Raw genomic sequence first — 20560 nt, forward strand, 5'->3', positions numbered from 1 at the left:
ATTGCTGTGAGAATTGAGCCAAGCAATATGAAAAATTCTTGGCTCAGTATTTGAGGTTCTGATATAACGGGGAGTGATCAACAAGGGAAATCTTTTGTTCCTCTCCATCTCTCCACAAAGAAATCTTCTGACCCAGAAACAATCCAACCAAGGAGGACTGGGAAAAGTCCAGCTGCAGTTTTTATCACCCCCAAGTGCTGTGTTTTGTTCTTTTGTTGAAATAAAGAATCTTTTTGTCTTTAGGAGAGACAAACTGATGACTTGGTTTTGTTTTTTCTGAAATCCTTGATCAGGCGATGTGGCAGAGAGCTTTTGAGGCAGTGTGAGGAGCTTTTGAACTTAGGAGTTTTGAGAGCAGCTGGAGAGACATAGGGAGACCCCATTCAGACCTCCTTGCCCCCCAACCATAACAAATCCTCAGGGGGTCAAACCAGCCACTTTCTGGTTCCATCAACCAGACACCAGCCCTAGCAGACCCCCTCATGCTCCTTCGGGACGATTTCCCGATGCAGAGTCTGTTTCTTGGGACCTGTTCCCCTTGTTCCCTATGGCCCACATTTGTCCAGGGAAGCCTCACCTCACATGTCACCGTGGCCTCTCACTTCCCTCTTTCCTGTGTCTCACTTTGTCCTCAATACCATTTTCTCCAGTGACTTTCAGAGCAAAGGCGTCCCAGACCTTCCACCTACCTTGCTTCTCAGGTCAGCTGACCTTTTGCCACAAAAAAACAGGTCATTTTAGCAGCTAATGAGGGCCCAAGTCAAACTGTAGTTTGGGAAGAAAACAGAAAGTATATCGAATGAATGTAGATAAGAGTTAGGAAGATCGGCTGGCAAGAGAGGACAGAGATAAAAGAAATTTTCCGTACTGACGAGCAATTACCGTTCCTTGAGATAAACACAAGGCCGGCTCAGGCACTCGGAAGGTAGAGAGCAGACAGGTGTGCAGGACTGCAGCGGTGAACGATTTAAGCTTTTAGGCATCATCATAAAATATTTGGGATCAATGGATGAATTATAGTCCGTATTGATAAACCAACATTATTTAGGTAATAGGTTATGTAACACTAGGGAAAATAAATAGTAATAATAAAAGTCAAAAATAATCCTGCTCCAGCCGCCTGAGTTCTGAGTTTATAGGCATGGGCTACCACATCTGGGTACAAAATGAGAATTAAAAGAATTCAGTGTGGTTAAGCATGGTGGCTCATGCCCATAATCCCAACACTGGAGAGGTGGAGGCAGGAGGATCAGGAGTCATCTTCATAGACAGAGAGACTCTGAGAGAAGTTGTGTTACGCGAGATCTTATCTTAAAAACAAAACAAAACAACTTCCCCCTTCAAACAAAACAAAACAACAAACAACAACCACAAAGAGAGCAGTACTAGAGAGATGGCTCAGTGGTTAAAAATCACTTGCTGCTCTTGCAGAGACTCAAGTTGGTTCCAGAACCCACTTTGGGCACTTACAACTCCCTGTATCTCCAGCGCTACAGGATCCAATGCCCTCTTCTGGCATCCTAGAGTACCAGTATATACTTGCATACACGCGTGCGCGCTCACACACACACACACACACACACACACACACACACACACACACGATTGTGCCCCATGAACAAGCAGTCACAGCTACTTTGGAAGCTGAAGCTGGAGGTCAAGGCCATCCCGGATAATACGGTAAAACCCTGTTCCTCAAAAATAAGACTATATAAAATAAAAATTACATTAGCAGTTCATTTTAGTTGACTTGCAACTTTCATGCCCCAAACGAACATTAAGGCGTTGTTTCCCTCTAACAGCAAGGCGGTGGTGTCACTCACTGACAGAATACAGTGGCAGCAGCCGACTTCAGGCTCCCACCTCGCACAGAGAAGAACAAACTCTCACTTAGAGCATTGGCTCTTCTGCTCCATGACCACAGAGCCCTTGTCTCCTTAACTTGTAACAGACGCAGAGCTGACCGCTGCCTCAAAAAGAGAAAGGCAGGCCAAGAGGGGAGGAATGCAGTTGGGTTTTGTTTCCTATTGGGTTCATCTAGGAACTCCTGAGACTGAGTCCTTTTTTTTTTTTTTTAATTAGATATGTCCTTTATTTACATTTCAAATATTATCCCCTTTCCTGGTTTCCCCTCCGAAAATCCCCTATTCCCTCCCACTTCCCCCTGCTACCCAACCCACCCACTCCCACTTCCTGTCCCTGGCATTCCCCTATACTGGGGCATAGAGCCTTCACAGGCCCAAGGGCCTCTCCTCCCATTGATGACCAACTAGGCCATCCTCTGCTACATATGCAGCTGGAGGCATGAGTCCCACCATGTGTACTATTTGGTTGGTGGTTTAGTCCCTTGGAGCTCTGGGGGTACCGGTTAGTTCATATTGTTGTCCTGAGCCCAAATTCTAGCTCAATGTTTCTCTCCTGGGGACACCACTGCACCGTGGATTTGGGTGTCTGTCGGTGCTAGGCTTGATTTGCCAACAGTCTTTGCTCTACCTAATTGTCCAGGTTTATCACACTTGCCATCAGCTGGTTAACTGGAGATTGTCCACCTGCATAATGACCTTGCCAGTAATTAAAAAAACAAAACAAATAATTGTATAATTATTATGAGAGAGGGGATTGGGCAGGGAGAGGTATTTGTGCACATGGAGTTTGTGAGGCTAGGTCTCCCCTTCCTACCTACCCGGGACTGGGGATGGGACTCAGGTCCTTAGGCCTGCATGGCAAGTGCCTTTATCCACTAAGCCACGTGGCCAGCCTCCTTCCAGGGGTTTAAAGATTTGCATTTCACGCCGGGCATGGTGGCACACGCCTTTAATCCCAGCACTCGGGAGGCAGAGGCAGGCGGATTTCTGAGTTCGAGGCCAGCCTGGTCTACAAAGTGAGTTCCAGGACAGCCAGGACTATAAAGAGAAACCCTGTCTGGAAAAACAAAACAAAACAAAGATTTGTATTTCACACAACTGTTTCCGACTGGATGTGGTGGTACAAGCCTCTAATACCAGCACTTGGGGACGGAGGCAGGAGGACCGTGAATCCAAAGCTATACTTAGCGACATACAAAGTTTGAGGCTGCTAAGTTCTAGCGGAGAAACTCTCTCAGAAGACCAACAACGAAAAAGATGTAGGACCTATGGCAAGGTAATTAAAGAGTGAGCTTTTATAAAAAGATCAGGCCGGGCGTGGTGGTGCACGCCTTTAATCCCAGCACTCGGGAGGCAGAGGCAGGCGGATTTCTGAGTTCGAGGCCAGCCTGGTCTACAAAGTGAGTTCCAGGACAGCCAGAGAAACTCTGTTTTGAAAAAAACCCAACCCCCCCCCCAAAAAAAAAAAAAAAACAAAACAAAAAAAGATCAGGCCTGGCCTTGAATTCATCTGGCTTCATGTCTAACCATTCGGTCATGGTCACTCCCTTTCTCAGATTCTGATGCAGCAAAGAGGCTGTCACCAGAAGCCTGTGGGATCCAAGATCTTGCATGTGGTACTTCTTCTTCCACAAAGCTACTGCTTGGCATGTTTTGTTTTGTTTTGTTTTGTTTTGTTTTGTTTTGTTTTTAGAGTTTCCCTGTATAGTCTCAAAATCACCAAGTAGCCTAAGATGTTGTGGTTGTTTGCCTATGCTTGGCCCAGGGAGTGGCAGGATTAGGAGGTGTGGCCTTCTTGAGGTGGGTGCGGCTTGTTGAAGGAAGTATGTCACTGTGGAGGCAGGGATTTCAGGCTCGTACGCTCAGGCTCCGCCCAGTGCAGAAAGCAATCCTGCTTTTGGCTGCTTTGGTATCGGGATGTAGTAGAACTTTCGGTATTTCCAACGCATGTCTGCCTGCACACTGCCATGCTCCCCGTCATGATGATAATGGACTGGACTTCTGAAACGGTAAGCCAACCCCAGTTAAATGTTTACTTTTATACGAGTTGCCTTGGTCATGGTGTGTTTCCACAGTAATAAAACCATCACTAAGACAGATGCTAAGATGGTCTTCAACTCACAATCCTCGTGCCCTGGCCTTCCTTGGGATGTACTTCAGGCCTGTACCGGAACATGGTTCATTTTTATATAAGATCACTATCAACACACTGACGTTCTCGCCCAAGTCCACCCAGATGGCCAGCTATAGGTGGCAGTTATCCTTGGTCATGTATGTCAACTGAAAAAGAAACCATTGGGAATTCCGAAGGCTTTTAACAAATGATTGACTAAAAAAAAGTATTTTTCGCTGGGCGGTGGTGGCGCATGCTTTTAATCCTAGCACTTGGGAGGCAGAGGCAGGCAGATTTCTGAGTTTGAGGCCAGCCTGGTCTACAAAGTGAGTTCCAGGACAGCCAGGGCTATACAGAGAAACCCTGTCTTGAAAAATAAAAAAGTATTTTTCTTTTTTCTTTCCCCTTCAGTACTGTGGAACTGTGGATTGAACCTAGAGCTTTGCACACGTTACCAAACTAACCACTCAGGTAAATGTAACCATTTTATTGCTTACACCCAGGTATGTGTTCCGGTGTATGTATGATTCTGTGAATGCAGGGCAAGAGGTAAATATAAGGTGTCTTCCTCAACCACCCTGTGCCTTAATTTTTTTTAAGAAATGGTTTCTCCTTAAACCTTAAACCTGGAGGCCCTTTGCCATTTTAAAAGATGATTTTATTGTGTGTGTGTGTGTGTGTATGAAGGTATCCAAAGAGTTCAGAAGAGGGCATCAGATCTGGGGCTGGAGTTACAGATGATTGTGGGCTGTTGTACTGGCTGGTTTTGTGTCAACTTGACACTGCTGGAGTTATCACAGAGAAAGGAGCTTCAGTTGAGGAAATGCCTCCTTGAGATCCAGCTGTGGGGCATTTTATCAATTAGTGATCAAGGGTGGAGAGCCCATTGTGGGTGGGACCATTCCTGGGCTGGTAGTCCTGGTTTCTATAAGAAAGCAAGCAGAGCAAGCCAGGAGAAGCAAGCCAGTAAAGAACATCCCTCCATGGCCTCTGCATCAGCTCCTGCTTCCTGACCTGCTTGAGTACAGTCCTGACTTCCTTTGGTGATGAACAGCAATGTGGAAGTGTAAGCTGAATAAACCCTTTCCTCCCCAACTTGCTTCTTGGTCATAATGTTTGTGCAGGAATAGAGACCCTGACTAAGACAGCTGTTCAAGGCTGGTACTAGGAACCCCACTCTGATTCTTTGCAAAAACAGTGTGCACTCTCAAGTCCACTACCATGCCTAATTTTTATTGCTTTTGTTTTTGTTTTGTTTTTGTTTTTGTATGCATGTAGAGGAGCGGGTCGGGTCCTCAAGCTTGCGTGTCCTCAGCTGACTTCTTCTGAGTCTCCCCATTTTAAATGTTTTGTCATTCTGAATAATATCTTGATGAGTTGCCCAGAATGGCTTTGAGCGTGTGCTGTAGTTCAGGCCAGCCTTGAACTTTTGCTCTTCCTGCCTTAGCCTTCAAGTTGCTCCGATTATAGACCTGTGTCACCAGGCCCAGCTTTCTAGTAAGCATTTTCTGCCCTCATTTTAGGTACATGTGTGGTTTATACACTGTGGGAATGGCAAGTTATCAAAACACAATCAATACTCTTTAGCCTTCCTCTTCTCTTTAAGTTTCTATTTCTAGTTCTTTTATGTGTTAGGAATATACGTCTTCTGATTTCAATAGAAGTTTTTCTTTCTTTAGGGAAAAAAAAGCTCTGTATCATTTGCTTGAAAGTCATTATTACAATGAAATTCAAACCCATTCAAATGGTAATTTCATCATTGAAATTTATGGTTGTAATCGAGAATTTTACATTATGTGATCTAAGGGTAATCAAAATGAATGGCGCTACGGATAGATCAAAGTGAGTTTTCAAAACACATAACACAGAAACTAAATGAGATAATTTAATACTGTCTAATATAGTGTTCAATATTCATGGAGTACTTCCTTCAGTTTCTTTAGACATAGTTATTATTCTCTGCAAAGGACACACCTGAATAAAGAACTTATCATGGATGTTATTGCAAACCAATTTTAACACCTGGAGATTCTTACTACGTGCACATTTTCAAAGACCTTCATTCATCTGCTCGTTCTATAATCAGTTATCAAGTGCCTATTAGGTACCTAGTTCAGCACTGAAAAGCAAAACAAATCAAAACAAAGAAGGAAATAAAGTGACTGGCTTCTTACTCTTTGGGTGACAAAGCATTCACTAAAAAGCCATAGAAAAGAAATGGGGGTGAGGTGGGGTGGGGTGGTGATGTACACCTGAAATCCCTGCACTAGGAGGGTGGAAACGGGGATCAGGAGTTCAAGACCAGCCTTAGCTATATAGCAAACCCTGTTTCAAAAAGAGAGCTAGGACAGTGAAAGGGGGGAGGGAGAGAGGGATAGAGAGAGGTACAGAGAGGGGCAGTGGTGGCGCATGCCTTTAATCCCAGCACTCGGGAGGCAGAGGCAGGCAGATTTCTGAGTTTGGGGCTAGCCTAGTCTACAAAGTGAGTTCTAGGACAGCCAGGGATACACTGAGAAACCCTGTCTCGAAAAACCAAAAGAGAGAGAGAGAAAGAGAGAGAGAGAGAGAGAGAGAGAGAGAGAGAGAGATTGAAGATTTGAAGTTAGTAGATGTAGGATCTATGTTGTGGTTGAGGTAAATCTAGGGTATAATGTCTGAGATGGAGAGATAAGATATGGCAATATGTGAGAAAGCCTCCTGGGCAGATGAATTTAAAACAGTGACAAGTTGTCAAAAAGAGACAGCAAGAGCATTTCAAACAGAGTAGGAGAGTAGGCCAGAAAAAACAAAGGTGCAGATGCAAGGAACAGCCTTTTACAGTAGCAGAATTGTTCATAGTTTATATATATATATATATGCATATATATTAATAATTGCAAGTTGCTAATAATTGTTACATATTATATGTATAAAATATAATGTATTATTATATACGTATATTAAATGTATATTATTGCATGTATATATGTGTCTTATGATTTTACTGCTGTGAACAGACACCATGACTAAGGCAACTCTTATATGGACAACATTTAATTGGGGCTGGCTTATAGGTTCAGAGGTTCAGTCCATTATCATCAAGGCGGGAGCATGGCAGCATCCAGGCAGGCATGGTGCAAGCAGAACTGAGGTTCTACATCTTCATCTGAAGGCTGCTAGCAGAATACTGGCTTCCAGGCAGCTAGGATGGTGGCCTTAAAGCCCACACCAACAATGGCACACCTACTCCAACAAGGCCACAAACCATCACAATATGTATTATATGTATGTATATATGTGTTATATGCATATATGTGTATATATGTATTATTATATATATATAATACTTACATATAATATATGTAATAAATGTATAGTGCATTAAATATTATAGACTATGTATAATATAATCATAATTGTTAATAACTCAAATGCTTGGATGAGATGTGAAGAGTAAGAAACAATGTCACTACAGAAGTGAATTGCTCTCATCCCAGAAAAAGTCTAATGGTCATTGTCATGAATAGTTGCCCCCTCACCGCCATAACTTATGTCCACTCTTGACATCAGCATATGACTTTTGGGGGGGTGTAGAGTTCTTAAAGATATAATTAGGAATCTCAAGTGAAACCACACTAAGCTGAGTAAGGTCTAAATCCAGGGACATTGGCCTTAAGACAACTTTTATACAGGACAACATTTAATTAGGGCTGGCTTACAGGTTCTGAAGTTCAGTCCATTATCATCATTTGCGAGAAGCATGGCAGTATCTAGGCAGGCATGGCGCTGGAGGAGCTGAAGAGTTCTATATATTGTTCCAAAGGCAACCAGACAACTGTCTCCAGGCAGCTAGGAGGAGGGTCTCAAAGCCCACCCACACAGTGACACACTTCCTCCAACAGGGCCACACCTCCTAACTGTGCCACTTCCTGGGCCAAGCATATTCAAATAAATGAATCTATGGGGGCCAATCCTATTCAAGCCACCACAGAGGGTATGATCTGTCAGGATAACTGAGTTTGACTCCCAGTACCAATGTGAGGCAGCTCTCAGCTGCCTGTAAGTTCAGTTCCATGGGGGTGCAATCCACGGCCTCCATGGGCACCTACCTTCACATTCACACACATACACAGATACATAGAGCTAATTTACAATTAAATAGCTTATTTTTTAATGAGAGAAAAGGAAGAGTAAAAGAGAGGAGAGAAATGGGGCCACTGTGGCGCACACCTTTAATCCTAGCACTTTGGAGGCAGAGGCAGGCAGATCTCTGTGTTCAAGGCCAGCCTGGTCTACAGAGTGAGTCAGGGCTGCACAGAGAAACCCCGTCTCGAAAAACAAACAAAAGACTAAACAAAAGAACAAAAACAGAGAGAGAGAGAGAGAGAGAGAGAGAGAGAGAGAGAGAGAGGAAGAGAAGAGAGAATAAAAGAGGGACAACCCAGACTTAAGAAAAAGGACGATTGGGTGCTTGCAACTCCAAGCCAAAGATCCCCCTCCCCTGAAAAAGAAAAGAATTCTTTAGAACCACAAGAACCTTGGAAATGGTCAAGACAGAAGCTTTTATTTCTTGTATTCAGAATTCTTATAAGTATACATTTCTGCTGTTTTAAGCCCCAAGTCAAGTTTATGGTAAGTTGTCATGGTAACCTAGAAAACCAATATACCCATATTTGGGGATATGAACTGCCCTGTAGATTTCTCCATGTCCCGTCATGGAGATGCCCTCTGACGGGTTGGATCAGAGTGACAACGTCTAATGAGTACCTTTAACATTTCCCTGGCTGTCCTGTTGGTGAAGAAAGGCTGTGTGCCGATGGTGACCTTGCTGGGACGGGAAGAAGAATAAAAGTGAGAAACGGGGTGAGCTCAAATGGTTGAAGCTCATTACTGGCTTTAAATGTGGGCATTTGTAGAGTAAAATGTCAAAGGTCAACATTGGCAGGCAGGCTCCTTACCCACAATCCTTTAAAGAGCTTCTAGTCTCATCCAAGCACCCAGCAGAAAAAAAGAGGATGTGGCCGGATGTGATTGTGTGAGCTGAGCTAGCAAAGTCAAATCAATCTAGTTTACATGTTTTAAACATTTTTAATTTCTGTTTAAATTGCTGTATAAAGTGTGTATCAGGTTGGGGTATCACGTGATGCTTTGACACGTGTGTGTGTGTGTGTGTGTGTGTGTGTGTGTGTGTGTGTGTGCTGTCCAATGCTTACACAATATCAAACCTGGGATTTGCTTCTAAGTGGAAGTGCAAAGCCTGACAAGATAAGAATGTAGATAGAATATGGATGCTAGGTAGAAGGTCCACTATGCTGGTCCACACTTTGTATATGTCTGAAAAATTTCACAATAAAATTGTTTTAAAAATGTGAATAAGCAACAGGTTCAGATTAGGCAATAAGAAAACTGAGTTATCTTGAATCTTCAAATGGCATGCTTCTGTTTTCTAGCTTAAACTATTTGAGAATATAGAACAATATACACAGACACACATGTGGTAAGAGACCTGCATATGGTGCACAGAGATGTGTTGGGGATTGGTTCTAATGCTTTGTCTTAATTCGGCTTCCAAAATCACATGAGAATCTACGTGTCCAGATGCTGAGGTCTCAGTCCCCAATTGTTTTTTGATTGATCAATAAAGAGTCAATGATCAATGGCTGGACAGGGTGAAAGAGGTGGGACTTTTAGAATCCCTAGGCAAGAAATGCAGAGGAGGGGGCTGGTGAGATGGCTCAGTGGGTAAGAGCACCCGACTGCTCTTCCGAAGGTCTGGAGTTCAAATCCCAGCAACCACATGGTGGCTCACAACCATCTGTAACAAGATCTGATGCCCTCTTCTGGTGTGTCTGAAGTCAGCTACAGTGTACTTACATATAATAAATTAAAAAAAAAAAAAGAAATGCAGAGGAGAGAAGGACCAGAATTATCATGATGGGGAAGCAGAAAGATCAGATTTAAAGGCCCCCTGACATGTATAAATCTGGGAAAGTGGCCCCAGGGGCCATTCCCCCATTGGCTCTGGGATAGCAGAGATAAAAACATAGATTTAGCAGGATTAATTTAAGAATACCAGAGGGGAGTGTGTGCTAGCCATGGAGAGGTTTGGAAGGGTCCAACCATTGAGCTACTTAGGGCATATCAAAATATAAGGTGTGTGTGTGTGTGTCTCTGTGTGTGTGTGTGTGTCTGTGTGTCTTTCATTAATCCAGAGCTTTTAGGTGGGTAGAGAGCTCACACAAGCTGCTGAGAGCTCAGAGTGGATTCACTGTTGGAGTAGTTGTGTCACTGTGGGTGTGGCTTTAAGACTCTCCTCCTAGCTGCCTGGAAGTCAGTATTCTTCTGTCTGCCTTCAGATGAAGATGTAGAACTCTCAGCTTTGCTTGCACCAAGCCTGCCTGGAAGCTGCCCTGCTCCCACCTTGATGATAATGGACTGAACCTGTAAGCCAGCCTCAATTAAGTGTTGTCCTTATAAAAACTGCCTTGGTCATGATGTCTCTTCACAGCAGTAGAACCCTAAGACAGAAGTTGGTACCAGGAGTGGAGTATTCTGTGATAGGCCTGCCCATACTTTTGTTCGGAAGAATGTGGATTTTGAAAGCAGTAGTGGGTCTTAATGGCCATCCTAGTAGGAATATGGAAGACTTGGTTGCTGGGGGGTGGTGTGAACTATGGAAACCTGGCTCTAGAGGTTTCAGAGGAAAAGAATTTAATATGCAACCAAGAGACTGTTCTTGTGGTCTTTTGGTGAAGAATGTGGCTGATTTTTTGTCCTTGTCTAAAGAGTCTAGCTGAGGCTAAGGTAAAGAGATTTATATTAATTGCACTAACAAAGGAAGGCTCAAAAAAGCCCAACAGAGACTTTGTTCTCTGGTTAAGTCTCATGAAGAGCATTTTAAACAAGCATAGCAAGTTTAGAAAGGAAAAATATAAAAATATGTGTTTCGAGTATTAAAGTGGCACTAAGAAGTGTAGTGGCGTTGAATCCTGAGTTCAAGGGTATTAAATTGAATTAAGGGAGTGGGGACCTTGGGGCATGATCCCACCCAGCTAAGTTTAGGTTCAGCCTAAAGACCAAATATTTATTCCCAGAACCCACATGGTGGAAGAGATTGGATGATCTCTGGCTTTCACACTTGTGCCAGATTAAAAAAAAAAAAAAGTACATAAATAAAAGACAAAACACTTGAGCCCAGCCACCCAGCTCCCTACCATACCTTCCTCTCTCAGATAGCTTCTACCCTGAGACTGTGAGCAAGTCCCTCCCTCTCTCACTGTGCTGGTTAGTTCCTGTCAACCTGACACATCGGAAGAGAGGGAACCTCAAACGAGAAATTGTCTCCTTGAGACTGGAGTGTGGGTATGACTGTGAGAACGTTTTCTTCATTAATGATTGATGTGGAAGGACCCAGCCCTCTGTAGGAAGTACCACCCTATGAGAAAGCCGGTAAGCAGCATCCTCTATGGCTTTTGCCTCCGAATCGACTTCCAGGTTCCTGCCTCCAGTTTCTGTTCTGATGTCCTTCCGTTTACATTTCTTTCCATGTGGTTAGTGTTAGATTAATAGAATATGCTGACACATATAACAAGGTCTTTTTTCTATTTAGCTGAAGCTCAATATTATGTTAGGTATTATATACAAGGTCTCTTTCCTATTTAACTGAAGCCTAATAATACTTTAGGTATACTTAGATAACTTCTTGGATTTTTTTTCTATTCTGGACTTTTCTTTTTGATTTTTGTTTTTTGTTTTTGTTTTGTTTTGTTTTGTTTTGTTTTGTTTTGTTTTGTTTTGTTTTTCAAGACAGGGTTTCTCAGTATAGCCCTGGCTGTCCTGGAACTCACTTTGTAGACCAGGCTGGCCTTGAACTCAGAAATCCGCCTGCCTCTGCCTCCCAGAGTGCTGGGATTAAAGGCGTGCGCCACCACGCCCGGCAACTTCTTGGATTTTTATTTTGGTTGTGGTGGTAAGTGCACCTGCTTGTGCATGGACCTATGGAGGCCAGAGGTTGACTTGAGGTGTCAAGTGATTCCCCCGTCCCTCCTCCCCCCACAAGAAAAGGTTTCTCTGTAGATCTGGCTGTCTTGGAATTCACCCTGTAGAGCAGGTTGGCCTTGAACTCAGAGACCCATCTGTCTCTGCGCCCCAACCCCCAACCCTCTACCCCCATAGTCCCCCACCCCACACCCAACTTGGGTGTGGCTTTGATCACTTGCTCCTTGATTTGAAAAACAGGGTCTTGTCACTGAGTGTAGTAACATGTTCAGTGAGGCTGGCTAGACAGTGAGTTCCCAGGAGCCTCCCCATCTGCCACCTACCCCCGAGCTGTGTGCAAGGCATGCTTTTTATATGGCTGACGGGGATCTGAACTCAACTTTAAGACTAACTGTCGCTCATTAGTGAGATTCTGTCACAAAGTGAACAAAGAAACAAACCATTTTCGCTTTAGCTAGGCACGGTCGCACACTCCTGTGATCCAAGGACTGGGAGGTAAAGACAGAACAAGTTTGAGGTCAGCCGGAGCGACGTGATGAGACCTTTCCTGGCCTTCGGTCTTGGCCAAGGTCATGGTGACAGCTATATTTTATCCTTCGATCCAGTGAACTGTTTGTTAGTTACTTTATTGTTTGGAACCATGTCTTTGACCTAATTCAAACTTATTTTTAACATTATAAGGTATAAGACTCAGAGGCTAGAAAGATTGCTGAATGGTTAAAAGCACTCATTCTTGTAGAGGACCCAGGTCTCCCAGCCAACCGTGATCCCAGCTCCTTCCAATCCAATACTCTCTTCTGACCTATACAGGAACCAAACCCACATGTGGTGTCCAGACTTTCACACAGCAAAACACCCTCACATAAATTACAATGAATAAATCTAATTAAATAAAAAGAAAGGTTTATGGATATATAAAATATAGGACTCAATTTCATTTTTCTGTAGTTGAATCAATACTATACAACAGCCTTTTCTCATCAAATTAAATGATGCATTTACCACATGGTGTTTTGCTCTGTAGTATGTGGTTGAGTAACCCCCCAAACACTCTCTCTTCACTCTCTCTCTCCTTCTCCCTCTCTTCTTCTTTCTCCCCCTCCCTCCCTCCCTCCCTCCCTCCCTCTTCTTCTCTCTCTCCCTCTCTCATTCTTTTATCTTCATTTATTTTACATAAGTTCTTCCTATGTTGCCTAAGCTGATATCAATCTCAGGGATGCAAGTAATCCTCCTGCCTCAGTCTCCCAAGTAGCTGTGGCCACGGGAGTCAAAGCTGTCCCAGGCTTCCTATGTTTTCCTTTATATCTTACTTATTCTCCCATACAAATTTAGGATATCATTAAAGGAAAATAAAGCATATGTTAGTAATATATTAAGTTTTAAGATTCTTTTTACTTAGGGTATCTTAGGGCTTTACTGCTGTGAACAGACACCATGGCCAAGGCAACTCTTTTTTTCTTTTTCTTTTCTTTTTGGCTTTTCGAGACAGGGCTTCTCTGTGCAGCCCCGGCTGTCCTGGAACTCACTCTGTAGACCAGGCTGGCCTCAAACTCAGAAATCTGACTGCCTCTGCCTCCCAAGTGCCAAGGCAACTCTTATAAAAACAATATTTAATTGGGGCTGGCTTACAAGTTCATAGGTTCAGTCCATTATCATCAAGGTGGGAGCATGGCAGCTTCCAGGCAGCCATGGGGCAGGAGGAGCTGAGAGTTCTACAGCTTCATCTGGAAGCAGACAGGAGAAACTAAAAGATTATGTGTAGATCCCGGACATTTGAACAAAAAGCTGTGAAGTTGAAGTTGACTTGGAGACCCCAAGATGTTAGGGATGCCAGAGCCATGGGATATCTGCCAAGGAAAGCTACTAACAGGGAGTGGAACCATGATGAGGATCTCAAAGCCCATGACCACAGTGACACACCTATTCCAACAAGGCCACACCCTCTCTAACAGGACCTCCTATTAGTGCCACTCTCTGGGCCAAGCATATAGAAACCATCACATCCCACTCCTTGGCCCCAATAGACTTGTTCAAACACAGGAGTCTATGGGGCCATACCTAGCCATAACATAATAAAAGAATACATTTAGTCCAACTTCCAAAGTCCCCATAGACCAGCAGCCTCAAAAATGTTTTTTAAAAAAGTCCAGAGTGTCTTCTGAGATTCATCCAATTATTTAACTGTAATCCCCCCAAAGCAAGACAGGAAACTCCAAACTCTGCTGGGCAAACTCCAAATTCTGCAATTCCATGTCTGGTGTCAAAGTGACATTCAGATCTCCAACTCCTTTTTCATCTTTGTTGACTGCAACAAACTACTTTCTCCTGGGCTGGTTCCACTCCCTGTTAGTATCTTTCCTTGGCAGATATCCCATGGCTCTGGCATCCCTAACATCTTGGGGTCCCCAAGTCAACTTCAACTTCACAGCTTTTTGTTCAAGTGTCTGGGATCTACACATAATCTTCTAGGCTCCTCCAAAGGACTTGGATCACTTCTCCAGCTCTGCCCTCTGTAGCACTCTAGGCTCTGGTTGGCTTCACTCCACTGCTGGCTGCTGTTCTTGGTGATCATTCCACGATACTGGCATCTCCAATATACAAGGGTCTTCTGATGCAACTAGGCTTCACCTCTAACCTCTCATAGGCTCTCTTCATGGTGCCAAGCCTTAGCTGCTTTGCATGATCCCTTCATTCCTGAGCCATCAACTGCAACTGAGGCTACACCTTCACCAATAGCCTTCCCTGACGTCTCACAGTGCTGAGCCTCAGCTGCTCTTCATGACCCCTTCATGCCTTCAAAACCAGTACCACCTGGGTTACTCTTACACATTACCAAGTGTAGCTGCAGCATGAGGTACAACCTTAGCGATCTCTGGAACACAGTTTCTTTGAGCTCTCAGAAAACACTTCCCAGAAGATTGCACCTCAGTGGTGCTGGTCTCTTTTTAATCTTTTTTTCCTAATTTCCTAGCTCCAGCTAACCAGCATCAATTGTTCTGGTAGTTCCTTCTGTTCTTGACTCTAAAGCCAGAGCCACATGGTGAAGCTGCCTTCTTATGCTACTTGCTGGGGCTGGAACACGGTCCCCCTTGTCCTATTACATTATCACCTTTCTGTTTTCCAACTCCTTCACGGCCTAAGCTTGGCTGTCCTGGAACTTGTTCTGTAGATTGACGTTGAACTCAGAGATCTGCATGGCTCCATCTCCTGAGTGCTGGGATTAAAGGCACGTACCACCACACCTGGACTTAAACTTTTCTTCACCTAGAACTTGTTCTGTCCCAGACTGGCTATGAACTCAAGGATCTACTTGCCTTTGTTTCTGGATATTAAAAGCTTGTATACAACTGTAATTCCAGCACTTAAGAGGCAAGACAGATGAATCTTTGTGAGTTCAAGGCCAGCCTGGTCTACATAGAGTTCCAGGCCCCAGCTATGGTAGAAAAATAAAAAATATTATATATATTTCTGAAAAGATATCCATGCAGATTGATGGGAATGAGTGATGTTATAGCATTTGTTGTAAATGCATGCATGTATACACAAGGAGAAGAAAAAAGTCCAACATGTGCATATATCTGTGTTGGTCACTTTCAGAGAAGAGAAATCTGTGACTTGAATAGAGACAATGGGGTATTTTTGAGACTTTCTGCTTTGCAGACCTGGGAGGAAGCGGGACACACAGATGGCTATGCTGAAACCCAGGACTTGGACAATCTGGGTCCGCGAAGGGAAAACTGTTCTGCTGGCTCACACACTGCGGGGCCAGGAGCTACAGCTGCAGGATGGGAGCGCTCCAGCGATCCTCGCGGGATCCGTTAGCCAACCGGAAGCCATCAAAGATCCCAACAGGAAGCTGGAGAGCAAAGGAGACATGGCCTGCCCAGTCACAGTCCAGACATTAAAACATGGCTAAGATTTGAGAGGAGAGACAAAGGCTTAGTAATAGACACAAAAGTTTGTATGGAATCGGGAGACATGCAGAAAAGCCTTTAGTGACTCAAACTGATCTGTTACTGTTGGTGCTCTTACCTGAAAACTTAGACATAGAGGTTTGTGCTGGTTTCTTTTTTTAGGATAAAAAAAATTGACTTAGTTATTACAAAGAGACAAGCAGACATATCATTAATTGAAGACTGGAGAATTTATGGAAAAAAAAAACTGGTCAGGTAGTGGTGGCTCATGCCTTCAATCCCAGCACTTGGGAGGCAGAGACAGGTGGATCTCTATGAGTTTGAGGCCAGCCTGGTCTACAGAGTGAGATCCAGGTCAGCCAGGGTTATACAGAGAAACCTTATCTCAAAAAAGAAAAAGAGGAGGAGGAGGAAAAGGAGGAGGAAAAAAGAGAGGAAAGAAGAAGAGAAGAGAGAGAAGAGGAGAGGAGAGGAGAGGAGAGGAGAGGAGAGGAGAGGAGAGGAGAGGAGAGGAGAGGAGAGAAGAGAAGAGAAGAGAAGAGAAGAGAAGAGAAGAGAAGAGAAGAGAAGAGAAGAGAAGAGAAGAGAAGGAAAGAAAACCTAGGCTGGGGGCACAGCTTATCTGGTAGACGCTTGCCTAGCTAGCACTTTTGAGGCCCTAGATTTGAACCCCAGCACCACATTAATAAAGATGCTGACATGGTAGCTCATGCTTGCAATTCCAACAGCTGGAAGGTGCAGGCTAGAGTCAGAAATTCTGGGTCATTCTCAATACATATTTCAGGAACAGCCTGGGCTACCTGAGACTCTGCCTCAAAAAATCAAACCAAACGCACACCTCCAAAACAAATCTAGGAACTCTTTTTTTTTTTCTTCAGCTGACTGCAAGAGGGTTTATTGTACACGAGCTACACTTGGCCACAAGAGAACAGAGCTAGTCCAGAGTGCCGGGGGTCCAGGGCAGAGGGACTGTTTGGTTGTAAGAAAGGCGGTCATTTCTCCAGGCGATCGCGGCGAGGTGACGTTCCAGGTCTACTAAGACTCATTACTGATGACAGCACACAGTCAGATAGCTTGTCCCGGCCCTCAGCATCCCTCACTTCTGCTCCTGCAGGCGTCGTAGGTGCACGGGCTGGCTTACTTGGACCTCTGCCTCATCTTTCTTCTCTTGCGCTTCAGCCTGCGCATTCTCTTCTTCCGCCACTTCGCTCTCATGGCGCAGGAGTCTCAAGGAAGATGGCGCTAAGACCAAGAGCTCTAGGAACTCTTTTATAGTGTTTGATGGATTGCATGTATGTATTCAAGTCATGTAAATAATTATCTGTTTGTTTGTTTGTTTGTTTCGAGACAAGGTTTCTCTGTGTAGCCCCTGGCTGTCCTCGAACTCAGAAATCCGCTTGCCTCTGCCTCCAAAGTGCTGGGATTAAAGGTGTGTGCCACCACTGCCTGGCTAATAATCATCTTTAAAGAGAGAAGCAAAGGAAAATCAAGGCAATAAAGTACTTACTCACTCTAAAGACTCAGTCAGGGGTTGAAACAGGTTATGCATAGTAAACTGCATAGCTGAGTGCTGGTACTGTTTTTAGAATGTTTCTGCAACACAACACATGGCAACTTCTCTGTAAAGCTGGAGGACAGCTACAGGAAACCCCACTATACCTTAATCTACTTTTACGTAAGAGTGTGTGTGTGTGTGTGTGTGTGTGTGTGTGAGAGAGAGAGAGAGAGAGAGAGAGAGAGAGAGAGAGAGAGGATCTTATGTAACCCAGGCTGGCTTCCAACTTAACTATATAGCTGAAATTACCCTTGAATTCGTGATCCTTCTGCCTCTTCCTTCCAAGTACTGATATTACAGATGTACACCACCACATCTGGCTCGTGTGTGTGTGTGTGTGTGTATGTGTGTGTGTGTGTGTGTGTGTGTGTATGTATCACAAAGAAGATTTTAACACAACCATCATTTGTTTATAATCACAACCCATAAAAGGAAAAAAATAATCCCAATCCCAAGAGAGCCCCACAACTACTGTGCACTTATTGAGTTAATTACAATAAGAGCAGTTACACTTTAAGAAAATTAAAGTTGAACCTCCAATAACAATGAAAAAATAAAGTTTCTCAAGACATCAAGAAAGCAAGATTTAACTACCATCTTAAGATAAGGAGTGATACAGTGATAGATCATTGTAGTTACAAGTCAACACACTGCAGGGAACTTTAAAAGCACACTAGCAAGGGTCCATCTCACCATGATAAGGCACACAAATCTGTCAGGAATGGACCTTCACCCCAGCCTGAAGGAATGGCTTCACTTCAGTGTGTTCAAGATAGCTGCATGATCAAGAGCATCCATCTTTAATCCAGAAGTCTATGGCAATACACAATGGCCAGCTTACTGTTCTGTAAACTTAAAATGTCATTCAGACACAGAAAACTCCCAGCATTCCTGCTGCTGAACACGTGACCCTTCAGACACAACTGCAATTGGATCTGAGGCTAGGTTTTCAAAGACACCTGAGGCGTGTATTCTTTTGTTGGTGTTTAGATATTAAGTTCTCTATAACTTTCCAAGCCCCCAAATAGGCTAAGCTTGGAGGAGACTGGGGACTGGGTGGCAGGGGGTTGGGGGGGGTGTTCTCTGTTTGAGACTAGGATAGCCCTGCAGCATCCTTGAAGGAGCTGGTGGGCCAGATGGGTAATCCCAGCATCAGTGAAGGAGACTCAAATGTTGTTGAATTATATAGATAACATACATGTCAGCCAGAAGTCACAGTAGTGAGCTCTCATGAGATGCCAGGGCTTGTCTACTTAGTTGAGAGGAAAAGTCTGGCCATTCTTTGGTCATGAAAACTGTTAAGGCTTTGGGGCCACTCATAAGCAATATAGTGCCTTCAAAAAGAAGATGCTGAAGTGTTAGCTGGTGTTAAGGTCAGAGTCTGCCCTGGTACCACAAGCTGCCATCAGCCACACCCATCCTCAAAAGGCCAATTAAAGAGACAAGAAACAGGAAAACAGAAAAAGAAGTTTGGGGCTGGTGAGATGGCTCAGAGGGTAAGAGCACCTGACTGCTCTTCCAAAGGTCCAGAGTTCAAATCCCAGCAACCACATGGTGGCTCACAACCATCCCTTACGAGATCTGACTCCCTCTTCTGGAGTGTCTGAAGACAGCTACAGTGTACTTACATATAATCAATAAATAAATCTTTAAAAAAAAAAAAAAGAAAAAGAAGTTTGTTTCATTGTAGCCACATCAGCAGAAGAACAGATGGAGGAGTCCAGCCAACCCCAAGAAGTTCAGGGAACCCCGTCTCATCTTCTTGAGTTTCAGTTTCAATAGAAGATGAGAGTTACACATCACTAAACAATTCTAGACAAGCTGTGGGCCCACCATGGTGGACCCCACATTGTCTCAGCTTCCAGTCTCTCTGATAAGTTATCAGAACTGTGGAAATCTTTTCCTGAGAACAGTTCCGCTTGGGACCAGCGCCAGGCTCCAGCCTTTACCTTCTCCTAGTATGAGATTCCTAGGGAAATCCCAGTTTCTTAGGCTTCAATTGTCTGGTAGCCAAAGGAAGAGACACAAGTGTCTTTCTTCAGGCCAATTATAGAATGTTCTGCTCCATGGGCATGCAAATCGAAGGCTTCCATTCCCTGATGTCTCAACACTGCAAGTGTTCCTTTCTGGCTGCTTATTTATTTAACTAATAACTAATTTCTGAGATAGTCTTTTTTTTTTTTTTTTTAATAGTTTTTGGGTTTTTGAGACAGGGTTTCTCTGTGTAGCCCTGGCTGTCCTGGAACTCACTTTGTTGACCAGGCTGGCCTCAAACTCAGAGAAACACCTGCCTGTGCTTCCCAAGTGTGCCACAATGCTTGGCCATGGTTGGCCACTGTTCTTTGGTGGTTTCTTTCTGCAGTTTCCTGTCTGCACTGCAGGGAATGGTGCATATGAAGCCAGCATTCCATAGTCCTGCCTGTCTACACCTGTGGTGCCACCAGCATCCTTTCCCGAGTTGGGAGGGGTCACCAGAGTAGGGCGTTGGCAATGGAAGCTTCCACGAGGAAGAAGGAACAATCCAGCAAGACATTTACCAAAAGACTATGGAACTTTGAGGAATAAAAATGGAAGGCAGAGACAGTGTGTGTGTGTGTTTGTGCATGAGTACAATCATGTATGTTTATGTGTGCATGTTTGTATGCAGGTACTTATGCACGTGTATGTTGGTGTGTATGTGTATGAGTACAATCATGTATGTTTATGTGTGTGCGTTTGTGTGCAGGTACTTGTACACATGTATGTTGTGCGTGTGTGTGTATACGTGTGAGTACAATCATGTATGTTTATGTGTGTGCGTTTGTGTGCAGGTACTTGTACACATGTATGTTGTGTGTGTGTATGTGTGAGTACAATCATGTATGTTTATATGTGTGCATTTGTGTGCAGGTACTTGTACACATGTATGTTGTGTGTGTGTGTGAGTACAATCATGTATGTTTATGTGTGTGTGTTTGTGTGCAGGTACTTGTACACATGTATGTTGTGTGTGTGTATGTGTGAGTACAATCATGTATGTTTATTTGTGTGCATTTGTGTGCAGGTACTTGTACACATGTATGTTGTGTGTGTGTATGTGTGAGTACAATCATGTATGTTTATGTGTGTGCGTTTGTGTGCAGGTACTTGTACACAT

At 43.9% G+C, this 20560-nt stretch overlaps 1 long non-coding RNA gene across 3 annotated transcripts in view; it reads left to right on the plus strand.

Annotated features, from left to right (window-relative positions):
* Positions 1-3674: 3674 nt before the first annotated feature.
* Positions 3675-20560, plus strand: part of Gm15286 — a 64640-nt gene continuing 47754 nt past the window's right edge. For all 3 annotated transcript variants that reach the window (XR_873959.1, XR_873957.1, XR_873958.1), the window contains exons 1-2: positions 3675-3874; positions 4390-4449. This is a non-coding gene — a long non-coding RNA (predicted gene 15286). The remainder of the gene's footprint in view (positions 3875-4389; positions 4450-20560) is intronic.

The sequence above is a fragment of the Mus musculus genome, chromosome 13 (assembly GCF_000001635.26).
Source record: "Mus musculus strain C57BL/6J chromosome 13, GRCm38.p6 C57BL/6J".
Lineage (NCBI taxonomy): Eukaryota > Metazoa > Chordata > Mammalia > Rodentia > Muridae > Mus > Mus musculus.